Here is an 11198-nt window from a genome sequence, read left to right as displayed (position 1 = left end):
TGTGGTCCTAGACTTATCCTATTTTCACGTGGAAACAGTTAGTCACCCACAAGACTATCATGTCTCATATCAGTTTATGATGTCTATCCAGAGCTTAAAAAATCAGTTCTGAAGATATTGATAATTTGAGGAAAGATCATCTCATTGTAATTAAAGAAGTTTTCATTGGTGATGGTGTTCAGTCACTAAGTTGGGTCCAACTCTTTGTGAACCCGTGGACTGCAGCACACTAGGCCTCCCTGTGCCTCACTGTCTCCCGGAGTTTGCCCGAGTTCATAACCGTTGTATCAGCGATGCTATCCCATCATCTCATCCTCTGCCATCCCCTTCTATCTTTCCCAGCATCAGGGTCTTTTCCAGTGAGTCGGCTCTTCACATCAGGTTCCCAAAGTATTGGAGCTTTAATTTCAGCATCAGTCCTTCCAGTGATTATTCAAGGTTGATTTCTCTTAGGATTGACTGGTTTGATTTCTTTGCTGCCCAAGGGACTCTCAGATGTCTTCTCCAGCACCACTCTTTGAAAGCATCAATTCTTTGGTGTTCAGCCTTCTTTATGGTCCAACTCTCACATCTGTACATGACTACTGAAAAAGACATGGCTTTGGCTGTACATACCTTTGTCAGCAAAGTGATGAATTTGCTTTTTAATGTTGTCTAGATTTGTAACATGAATTAAAGTAGTTGCATTCATTAAAAGTGTTTTCAAAACCATGGTCTCTAGAGCACACAGTATTATAAGGCATCAGTTCAATTCAGTCGCTCAGCCGTGTCCGACTCTTTGTGACCCCACAAATCGCATCACGCCAGGCCTCCCTGTCCATCACCAACTCCCAGAGTTTACTCAAACTCATGCCCATCGAGTCGGTGATGCCATCCAGCCATCTCATCCTCTGTCGTCCCCTTCTCCTCCTGCCCCCAAACTCTCCCAGCATCAGGGTCTTTTCCAATGAGTCAACTCTTCACATGAGGTGGCCAAAGTATTGGAATTTCAGCTTCAGTATCAGTCCTTCCAATGAACACCCAGGACTGATAGCCTTTAGGATGGACTGGTTGGCATAATTAAGTGTAAAATAGATGTAAGAGTTGGACTATAAAGAAAGCTGAACGCAAAATTGACGCTTTGGAACTGTAGCGTTGGAGAAGACTCTTGAGAGTCCCTTGGACTGCAAGGAGATCCAACCAGTCCATCCTAAAGGAGATCAGTTCTCGGTGTTCATTGCAAGGACTGATGTTGAAGCTGAAACTCCAATATTTTGGCCACCTGACGCAAACAGCTGACTCATTTGGAAAGACCCTGATGTTGGGAAAGATTAAAGTCAGGAGGAGAAGGGGACGACAGAGGAGGATAAGATGGTTAGATGGCATAACCGACTCAATGGAGATGAGTTTGGGTAAACTCCAGGAGTTGGTGATGGACAGGGAGGCCTGGCATGCTGCGGTTCATGAGGTCACAAAGAGTCGGACATGACTGAGCGACTGAACTGAACTGAACTGATGTTGAAAAAATAATTATTGGCAAAGTTCTTATGGAATACAGAATATGTAATAGAAATTGAGTGCATCAAAATCAGTAATACTAGGCAATTAAAAAGTAGAAGAAATTAGATACACTAGTTAACATCTCTTCATGAATGATGGTGGAATGTGAGATACAGTAAGCTGTGAAGGACTAGTGAGTTTCAGGGGAGAGGAGGACATGGAACTGATTCTCTGAAGAAAGACTTTATACAGGTTAGTCAGAGTTGTATTCTTACTCACATTCTAGTAAATGGAGATTTTGTTTTCACATTTTTCAGATTGGGCTTCTACTGCTTTGAGCCTCAGTAATGATACTTATCAAAGAGCCAGGCATTTGAAAGTTGATGATCAGTGTGCATTGGTGTCCCATTCAGTGGCCAAAAATCAGTCATCATCCACAGAATTTGGACAGAAGACTGTAATAGATAAAATAAAGATGAAGACTGCAGCGGTGTTCCTGGTAGGGAATTACTTGCTCCATCAGCTATGCAAGTCCGAGCTGCCAGGAAACAGAGGAAGCAAAGAAGGTAATGCAGAAACCCAGAGCACTCAGCTATAGGCCACCTGGGCATGGCCTTGCCGTCCTTCTGATGGTTCCAAATTAGATTTTGTGCCAAAATCTACCTTGTGCTGACTCCTTTTATGCAACCTTCAGACAATCAATACCTCTTAGCAAGGTGTTTGCATTCTCCCCTTGACCATAGTAATACAATAAATAACAAAGAGAGGAAAAAGTAAGTTCCTTTAGGCTAGTATTTAGCATACACCTGAGAGTGGGCAGCAGGCTTATGTTTAGAACTCTGGGACTAGTTGGGAGACTAGGTAGCCATCTAGAGATTGCCTTCTCAAAACGTGACTTCATAGCAATGTTTTCATATAGCTGTCAATTCATAAGTATTAGTTATGATTATATTCAGTATAACTGCAAAAGCAACTCTGATAACAAATACTAAAATTTTTCTTGTGTTTTCTGTGACTTTGTGTTTTTTAGAATTGGCTTTCCCAGTGGGAATGGGAGTCATGGGAAATTTGCTACATAGTACCTCCTACTCAGCTGTGTCCACATAGTATATTGATTTGTTTTGGTATTTGTAATGAATTAAGAGTTCACAAGGGTTGTTGGTGTAAAAGAGTGCTGTATCATTTAAAAACAGTATATAGAAAGTCAATTCTGATTCTACTAGGATGCCCAGTCTTATTGAGTAACAACATCTAATAATGTGTTGTCCATAAATACTAATTAATTTAGCGCCTTTAATCAGTCATACAGTCAGGGCTATGGTAAGAAATCATCCATTGTTTCTTTTTTCACTCCTATACTTTTTTTTTAAATTTTCTATCCTCACCTTCACATTTACAGAAGATTCTCAGTTATCTCCTAGAATAGAGACTACAAGCTCTAAACTCAACATGTTTATCTTTTTTTTCCTTTTAATCCATACAGCTGAGTCGTTTGCTCTTGTTTCTCTGTGAGCTTGGTAGGTCCAGGGAAAACAAATTCAAATAAAATGCCTACACGAGTCCCTTCAACACTAGACAATGTGAGATAGGAAAACTACAAAATAGATAGAAGCCCCTTCAGTCAGTTCATGTTGATCATTTTCTTCTCAGTCAATACATTTTATAAAATAATGAGCAGAACCTACTCCTTCAGGGTCCCTGGACTTGTACATTTATTGGTTTCTTAAAGATTTATTCTATACGTACCCTGAAAGTTTTATATCCTAAATATTTCTGTAAACACTCCCTCAGTTCAGGCCTGCATCACCTTTTTATTCCCAGTATTAACGCCTTCAGATTCATCTTCCTCCGGTTATTCTTACGCCCTTCAGATCCCTCCCTCCCGTGGTGTTTAGAGTCACCAATCTCAAAAGCACGTGTGACCATGAGGCACTCTGAATCACATTAATGTCTAGACCTCGTAAAGCACCATTGATGCTTTGATAATCTGACTTCTGCTTGACCCTCCATCTCTAGCCCTTTCTGCCCTTTGCACTAGAATTCTGATCTGCTGCTGACGCCCTCGTCACTTGTCCTTGTTGTTGTTTTCAGTTGCTCAGTTGTGTCTGATTCTATGCGGCCCCATGGACTGCAGCACACCAGGCTTCCCTGTCCTTCACCATCTCCCAGCGCTTGCTCAACTCACGTTCATGGAGTCGGTGATGCCATCCAACCATCTCACCCTCTGTCATTCCCTTCTCCTCCTGACTTCAATTTCCCAGCATCAGGGTCTTTTCTAATGAGTCAGCTCTTCAAATCCCGTGGCCAAAGTACTGGAGCTTCAGCGCCAGTGCCAGTCCTTCCAATGAATGTTCAGAACTGATTTTGTTTAGGATTGACTGGTTGGATCTCCTTGCAGTCCAAGGGACTCTCAAGAGTCTTTTCCAACACCACAGTTGAAAAGCATCAGTTCTTTGGTGCTCAGTCTTCTTTTTGGTCCAACTCTCACATCCATACATGACTACTGGAAAAGCCTTAGCTTTGACTAGATGGACCTTTGTCGGCAAAGTAGTGTCTCTGCTTTTTAATATGCTAAGTTTGTCATCTCTTTTCTTCCAAGGAGCAGGCGTCCTTTAATTTCATGACTGCAGTCACCATCTGCATTGACTTTGGAGCCCAAGACAATAAAGTCTGTCTCTGTTCCCATTGTTTCCCCATCTCTTTGCCAGGAAGTGATGGGACCAGGGGCCATGGTCTGCGTCAGCCCCTGTCCCTGAACTTTGGACAAATCTCTGCCCTGTGGGGTGTGTGCTTCTCTCCCCGTCCTGCTCCAGCCTTCAGTGCTCTCCCTCTCCTGCCCTCAGTGCCCTTGAGCTGTGTAAGTCTGTGCTCAGGCATTATCTCTAGAAAAGCCATCCCTGACACCTTTTATCTACATTTTCCCTTAAACTCCAGTGTCTAGTACTGAGCAGAAACCCGAGAAATAATTACTGAATAAGAGACACTGGGGCTCTGAATCAACCTAGCAGGGTGGGATGGGGAGGGAGATGAGAAGGAGGTTCAAAAGGGAGGATATATGTATATCTATGGCTGATTCATGTTGAGGTTTGACAGAAAACAACAAAATTCCATAAAGCAGTTATCTTCAATAAAAAAATAAATTTTAAAAAATGTTATTTATACCAAGGTGACTTTTAAGAGCTTGTCCTCTACAGTCTAGGTGCCAAGAGGATAGACATGTAAAGAAATAATTTGCAGTTTAGATTTATATCTATCACTAGGAAAATCTAGAAAGATACACTAGAAAAATCTTTACAGTACTAAGGTAGCTACAAGGAAAGGCATACCTCTTTATCACGGGAAAGATGGCAGTAATCAAAGACAACTTCACAAAGCAGGTTGAGCCTTAAAAGATGAAAAGTATTCTGTCAGAAGAATAGAGGGAAGCATTTCAGATGAAGGAACTGGTAAAAGCTAATAAGTAAGAGGCATTTTGTAAACCACGAATATTGTTGCAATTGATGCTTGGCATGCTGTTAAAAAGGTCCTGTTATGAAGTAGAGAAGAGAATATATGGTGACTTAAATGTCTGTCCTGTATTTTGTTTGGTTTCTGATTGTTTTGTTTACTGATGTTTGGATCAATCTGTGACTGAATCTCTGAGCTGTTTGTGTGCCTGTAACCTGGTGACACCTAGTATTTCCCAAATGGTTTGTTAAAGTTTTTAGGTCACTGAAAGTAGTTCTTAAAGAAGTGAATATTCAGCTGAAGATTAAGATTGATTTAATCTGTCATTTCATACAATGTTTTAGATCTATGTTTTAAATGAGGATTATGTCTTTTATCTAAACATTCTAACTAAACATGCCGATCTGTCAAGAAAACTAGACTTGGAAATGATAACAGAGGAAGAACAAGAAAAACTTGAAGATGAAAATAACCATTCAGGTGTATGTAAAACTGTAAATTTCAATTTCTGGTGTAGTACTGCATGAGAAAATGTGTATCAAACAAGGCAAATTAGAATGGAAAGATAAGTTAAAACCCATCACAAATGAGTTAAAGTGGAAGTTCAGTGAAATTTTATGAGGAATACTAAATTACAGTTTGTCCTGAGGAAGATCCACTACGTGATAACCCTAAAGAAGGAGCAAACCAAAAGGAAATATCTCCTAATCTCACAAATGACATACCTGATTGTGAGGAAAAAGATGCATTTGACGTATCTGTCTCTCTAGTATTCCAAGCATTTCCTGAACAAAAATAACCCAGTCTCAAAAATGTTTTTCTGTGGTCTGTAAACTCTGGGTCCCTTGGATAGACTTGGTCATCTTCAAAGCTTTGTTTCCCTGAAGATAAAGTAGACTTTGAAAATTATCAACTAGATATTGAACATATGTTTATGAAAATTGAGGAGAGTTTTTATAATGATACAGAAAATAAGTAGGGGAGCCGGTAGTTACATTCGAAGTGAAAGACCAAGAGATTGATATGCAAATGTCACAAAATATGAGGCAAGATCCCACTAATTGGAAATTAGACATGGGACAGGCATGTCATTCTAGTCTGTGGCTTGTCTACTCTGGTAAGATGAAATATAATTCAAATAAAAATTCACGTTCCCTTGCTGTTGTTAAAACACTGATCTGAAAAATAAAGCAATACAGGACTGGTTCCAGAAGCCACTGCATGCAGATAATTGTAGTGCTAGTGACAATAAAAGCATGGAATCTGAATTAGAAAATGGGAATTCTTTTCCACCTAATAGTCACAGCACATCTGAAGTGTATGTAAATGAAGAATTAGAGAAGGATATGCAGAGGTTTAAGAATGAAATAGACATGTTACAAGTAGAGCTGCTAGCTCTGGAAAAAGAGAAAATTCAACTTCCAAAAGAGGTGGAGGTTCATTGTCTCTTGCTTTGGTTTATCTCTTTCTTGATGATGTGGTCCATTTTGATTTCCCACTTATGAATAAAACAGGGTCATCCAAAGAGGTAATTGTGTAGAAATCAATTATTATCTCAATAATAGGAATTCAAGAAACTATTTTCATGGCTTTTGTCCTTCAGTCAATTCTAATATCTAATTCTTCTCTGTCAGTCTTTCACATGGACTGGGAAATTCGTTAAGCTATGTACCATGTGGTCTTCTGAGCCAGAATAAGCACCAAGGAAATTGCTTAAGAAGTATAATCACCTAGGGTTTTGTGTGTTTTTTTTTTCTCTTTAAATTTAGGTATAAGTTGTATTTCCATAGAATGGGAAGAAAGCACTGACTGAGAGATGGACATGAACACGTGTTCCCTCCAATCTCGTCATTGTGGTTGAATATGTGTGACCTTCTCTGCTTTCTGCAGTCGCTGGACACTTAGATTTCCAGCATGGCTGCTTCAGGATCTTTTTAATAACAAATACATGTGCTCCCACATATGCTTTAATCACCACTCTCAGATGTTTCTTTTGAGACAGACCTTTCCATTATGTTGTTTACTAAAACGTAGAAAGTTTTGACATGTGTGATTTTCTTACATAGATAGTGTGTGTGTGTGTGTGTGTGTGTGTGTGCAAGTTGCTCAGTCATGTCCAACTCTTTGTGAACCCTTGGATGTAGCCTGCCAGGCTCTTCTGTTCATGGAATTCCCCAGGCCAGAAAGAATACCAGAGTGGGTAGCTGTTCCCTTCCCGGGGATCTTCCTAACCCAGGGATGGAACCCAGGTCTCCCGCATGGAAGGTGGATTCTTTAACATTTGAGCCACCAGGGAAGCCAATAGGTAGTGTAAACCCTGAGCAAAAAAGAAAAAAAAAAAAAGTGTTTATCTACAAAGGAGAAGACTGAGTTTTGAGATGCTGTGAGATTTTTCTTTCTTCAGTAATAGGTTTTTTAAATTGTTTGTTTGCTCTTTTTTGTAAGAGGTGCTTTGACTGAGTTTGAACAACAGACACACACAAAAAAAAGAAACAACAAAAAAAACCTCTATGTATTCTCCTGTAAAAAAAAAAAAAAAAAAAAAGTAGATGAGCCCTACCCCCAGCTAAGTCATTGAGTTACCGTGCCAAAGTTACACTTTTAACTTATCTGATTAATCTGATAAATTCATTTGGTAATATATCACATTCAATGTTCCATAATTGTATTATCTCTTTTGGTGCCATAAAATGCTAGGAAGGGCCAGTTTAGGGGCCTTAAACAAAACCTTGAACATTTTTTGATTTTATTGCTGTTTTTGGTAAATAGTGGGGCAATAGTAGGTAATTATTTCTATACCCTCTAGCTGTAAGGTTTGATGGTTATTGAATGTGGAATTGGGAAGCATTACTTATATCCCAGATTTCTACACTAACTAACAACTCCTCAGTTTCATTCTGCTCCTTGTGTTTTGGTAAACTCTGGTTCATTTAATTTAGTGAACACCATCACTTTTTTGCTATCTCCTGGATCCAAGTGAAAGAAGAATTGTAAAAGGCAGAGGGGAAAGAATAGCTTCATGCCTTTCTGAGGCACGAAGGTGTCACATCCCCTACGTCTGGCTGCTCAGTGGAAAATGCAGGTGGTAAAGACCACAAGGACAGGTTTTGTGTCTTTGTCTTTTTATTTCTCTGTCTCTGCCAGTCAGATGGGGAAGACTGAATATGAATAATTGCATCTTATTAAGAAAGCCGTTTTTGAAATTTTGGGAATTTTGTTTCCTTTCCTCAAACAGAAAGGAGCAGATTTTACAAAAATTTCAGTGACTTGTAAGTGATAAAATTAAAATAAACACAAAAATATTTTTATCACTTAAATTCAGGGCAAACACTGAGTCAAATAATAAAATTGAAAACAAAGATCTTCATAATAGATATATAGCAATTATTCTTAGTGTCAAACTTTCATTCAAAGTTGAAGAAGAAAAGAAGCACACAAGTAGTGAAGTGGAAGTATCAGACAACGTATGCAATGCTGCTGATGAGAGTGGATTAATTCAGCAGAGAAAGAGTGGAGGAAACAGCTATCAGGAGTTTCCTGCTATGCAGAATGAAGGTTCTGATAGGTAAGCCTGTATCAATATTTAACAGCAGGTCACTTGTTATTTTCCTATAAAATAATTTCTAACTTGAGTTAATGTTTGTGATGTACAGATTTTATATTTTATTAGAGATATAGTGATTTTAAAACTCCTGTCTTTTAGCCTGATTACTAGAGTTCCTTTGTTAACATACCACCATGTTACGTATTAGAGTATTCTGGATTTGACTACATGCCGTAATCAGTGTGTTGTATATTTAACTTTGTTTTGTCACTAATGAACATCCTTTCATTTCAGTTTGAGGACTTCTTTCAGCGTTTCTTATGAGGCGGGACTAGTGGTGATGAACTCCCTCAGGTTTGCTTTGTCTGGGAGTTTTTATTTCTCCTTCATTTCTGAAAGACAACTTTTCTGGATAGAGTCCTCCCGTTTGGCACGTTTCTCCTAGCACTTTGAGTATGTCCATGGATGGAGGCCAAGTCACTGTTGGTGGAGGGAGAGCCGATGCGGCATCGGCCTTTCAGCCATGCTGCTGCTGTCACCGCATCGTGCGGGTGATTTAGAAGTGAACCCTCCTCCCCTGGCCTAATATTTCCTTGATTTCTTCTTTCATGGTGTATCTGCCTCATGTCATTTGAAATACCACCTAAATGAAGTGTTACTTTTTTCTTTGAATTCTCTTTTTAATTTATTTCTGGCCGCGCTGGGTCTTTGCCACTGCAGTGCTTGGGCTTCTCAGTTTGGTGGCTTCTCTTGATCCTGAGCGTGGGCTCTAGGTTGCTGGCTTCAGTAGCTGTGGAGCATGGTTTAGTTGCACCATGGCATGCGGGATCTTCCCTGACCAGGAACCAAACCCCTGCCCCCTGTATTGGCAGGTGGACTCCTAAGCACTGGACCAGCAGGGAAGTCCCTAAATTCACCATTATTACATTTAGTAGCAAAATAACAAATGTAGTGTAAGTCTACTTTGGTTCCCATGTCTGAGAGTCAAGGCGCTTAGCCAGTGGACTCCAGGTTTTCAGTGTAGCCCTTGAGATTCTTCTCAATGTCTTTCCAGATGCATCTGCATACTTTCTTCCATGTATTTTGTACTCTTCCTTCCAGGTTCCTAGGAAGCAACCTAGATGCCCTGTGCCTGATGTTTGTGCTCACATTCAAATCTCCAAGTAGAAGGATTTTCTCCCTTTTCTGTTTCTCATGACCTCCTCTCTTCACTTCTTCTGCAAATCCTTCCTTATTTCACTGGTCATTTTCATATGTCAACTTTTATATATCATATTGTATCATAATTTGTATATCTGTGTTTGAAGGAAGAATTTGTTTTCTTGCATGTGGTTGGTACTTCATAAATGTTTTGTAGGTTAATCAAAGACTTAAGATGGTAAGAGTTGACATTTTACAAGAATTATTTTTTTATTCTTTATCAGTTGAATGATTAGAAAAGATTGGCTTTTTTGTGGACTTTTTAAAGTAGCAATCCTGGCATGCATAGGAAGGACATAAAGAAAAAGAACAGTGACAAATGGAAGAATGTGTGATTGCAACAATATTTGAAAAGACCGATTCACTGACAGGTGGTCTGTTGCATGTGAATGATGACAGCATTTTAAGGGAAGTGCATCAGGGTGAAGACAGGTACATTCTACAGATGCCTTGTTTGTAGGTGAAGAAATATTAGCACTGAATACTTCTGGAAATAGAGCAGCATTATACAGTGCTCAGGCCAAGACAAGAGATTGCTTAACTCTAGTGGATGAACACTGCTGAAAGGTTAAGGTGAGGACCAGTACCTCTGGCCGGAAGTCATTTCAGTAAATAGTCCCCTTGGAAGCTGGACTGTAGTGAATACATGTAAACATTCCATAGGGAATGTTATTGGGACAGGCAATGAAGAACTGGATGGTAAATGAGGAGGAATGTGGCGTTCACAGGTGTTTCTTGTTTTATGTTAAGAAGGGAGCTTTTAGAGTTCGTATGCTATTGGAAATGAGCCAGCAGAGGACGTGTTTATTTAGTTTAGTCTTGTTTGCATTTCCATACTAGAAAGCTTATTGATTGTATGACATTATCTTTAAAGTATGACAGTAAACTAATTGTACATAATACTTCTGTTCATGTATAGTTTTATGGTAAGGGCTTGTTCATTCATTCTGAAGTGTAATATTCCTGTGTAATGGAATATGCAGATGATTACTTAAGTTAATTCTATCATATATAGATTTTCAAAAATTACATAATTGTGAATTTACAAACACTTAGGCTATACTGAATAGGATATGGCCACTCCTTGATGATTCTACTTGATAGTAACATGGTGAATAGATATGATTTTGTAAGGTACTCTGAAACATCACATCATGTTAACTTCATAGTTGTTTATAGATTCCAAAGCAAAGGGGAAGATTTTGTTTATATTTGATAGAAAAAAGTTATTAACAGTCTTTCACAGATTATTCCTTTTGGATGATAAAGATCTAAATGACAAAAACTGTGCTTCCTGTACTGAGTGTCATTAACGCATATTGTGTGCTCAATACATGTATGTCAGATGCATGAAGAAACAGCAGAATGGTTGAATGAATGTGTATTGATGAATTTATTTACAAAAGACAAAACTTTATTGACAGTAGATTTCCAGTCTTGCCTACCTCTGAAGTCTTTTTAATTTTTGAGAAATATGTTTTAAGATTCAGAAATCATTATTTATAGCTATAGCTAGACCTGACATAAT

This window comes from Dama dama, chromosome 25 (assembly GCF_033118175.1).
Source record: "Dama dama isolate Ldn47 chromosome 25, ASM3311817v1, whole genome shotgun sequence".
NCBI lineage: Eukaryota > Metazoa > Chordata > Mammalia > Artiodactyla > Cervidae > Dama > Dama dama.
The sequence above is the reverse complement of the archived record's forward strand: the minus strand, read 5'-3'. Positions refer to the sequence as shown.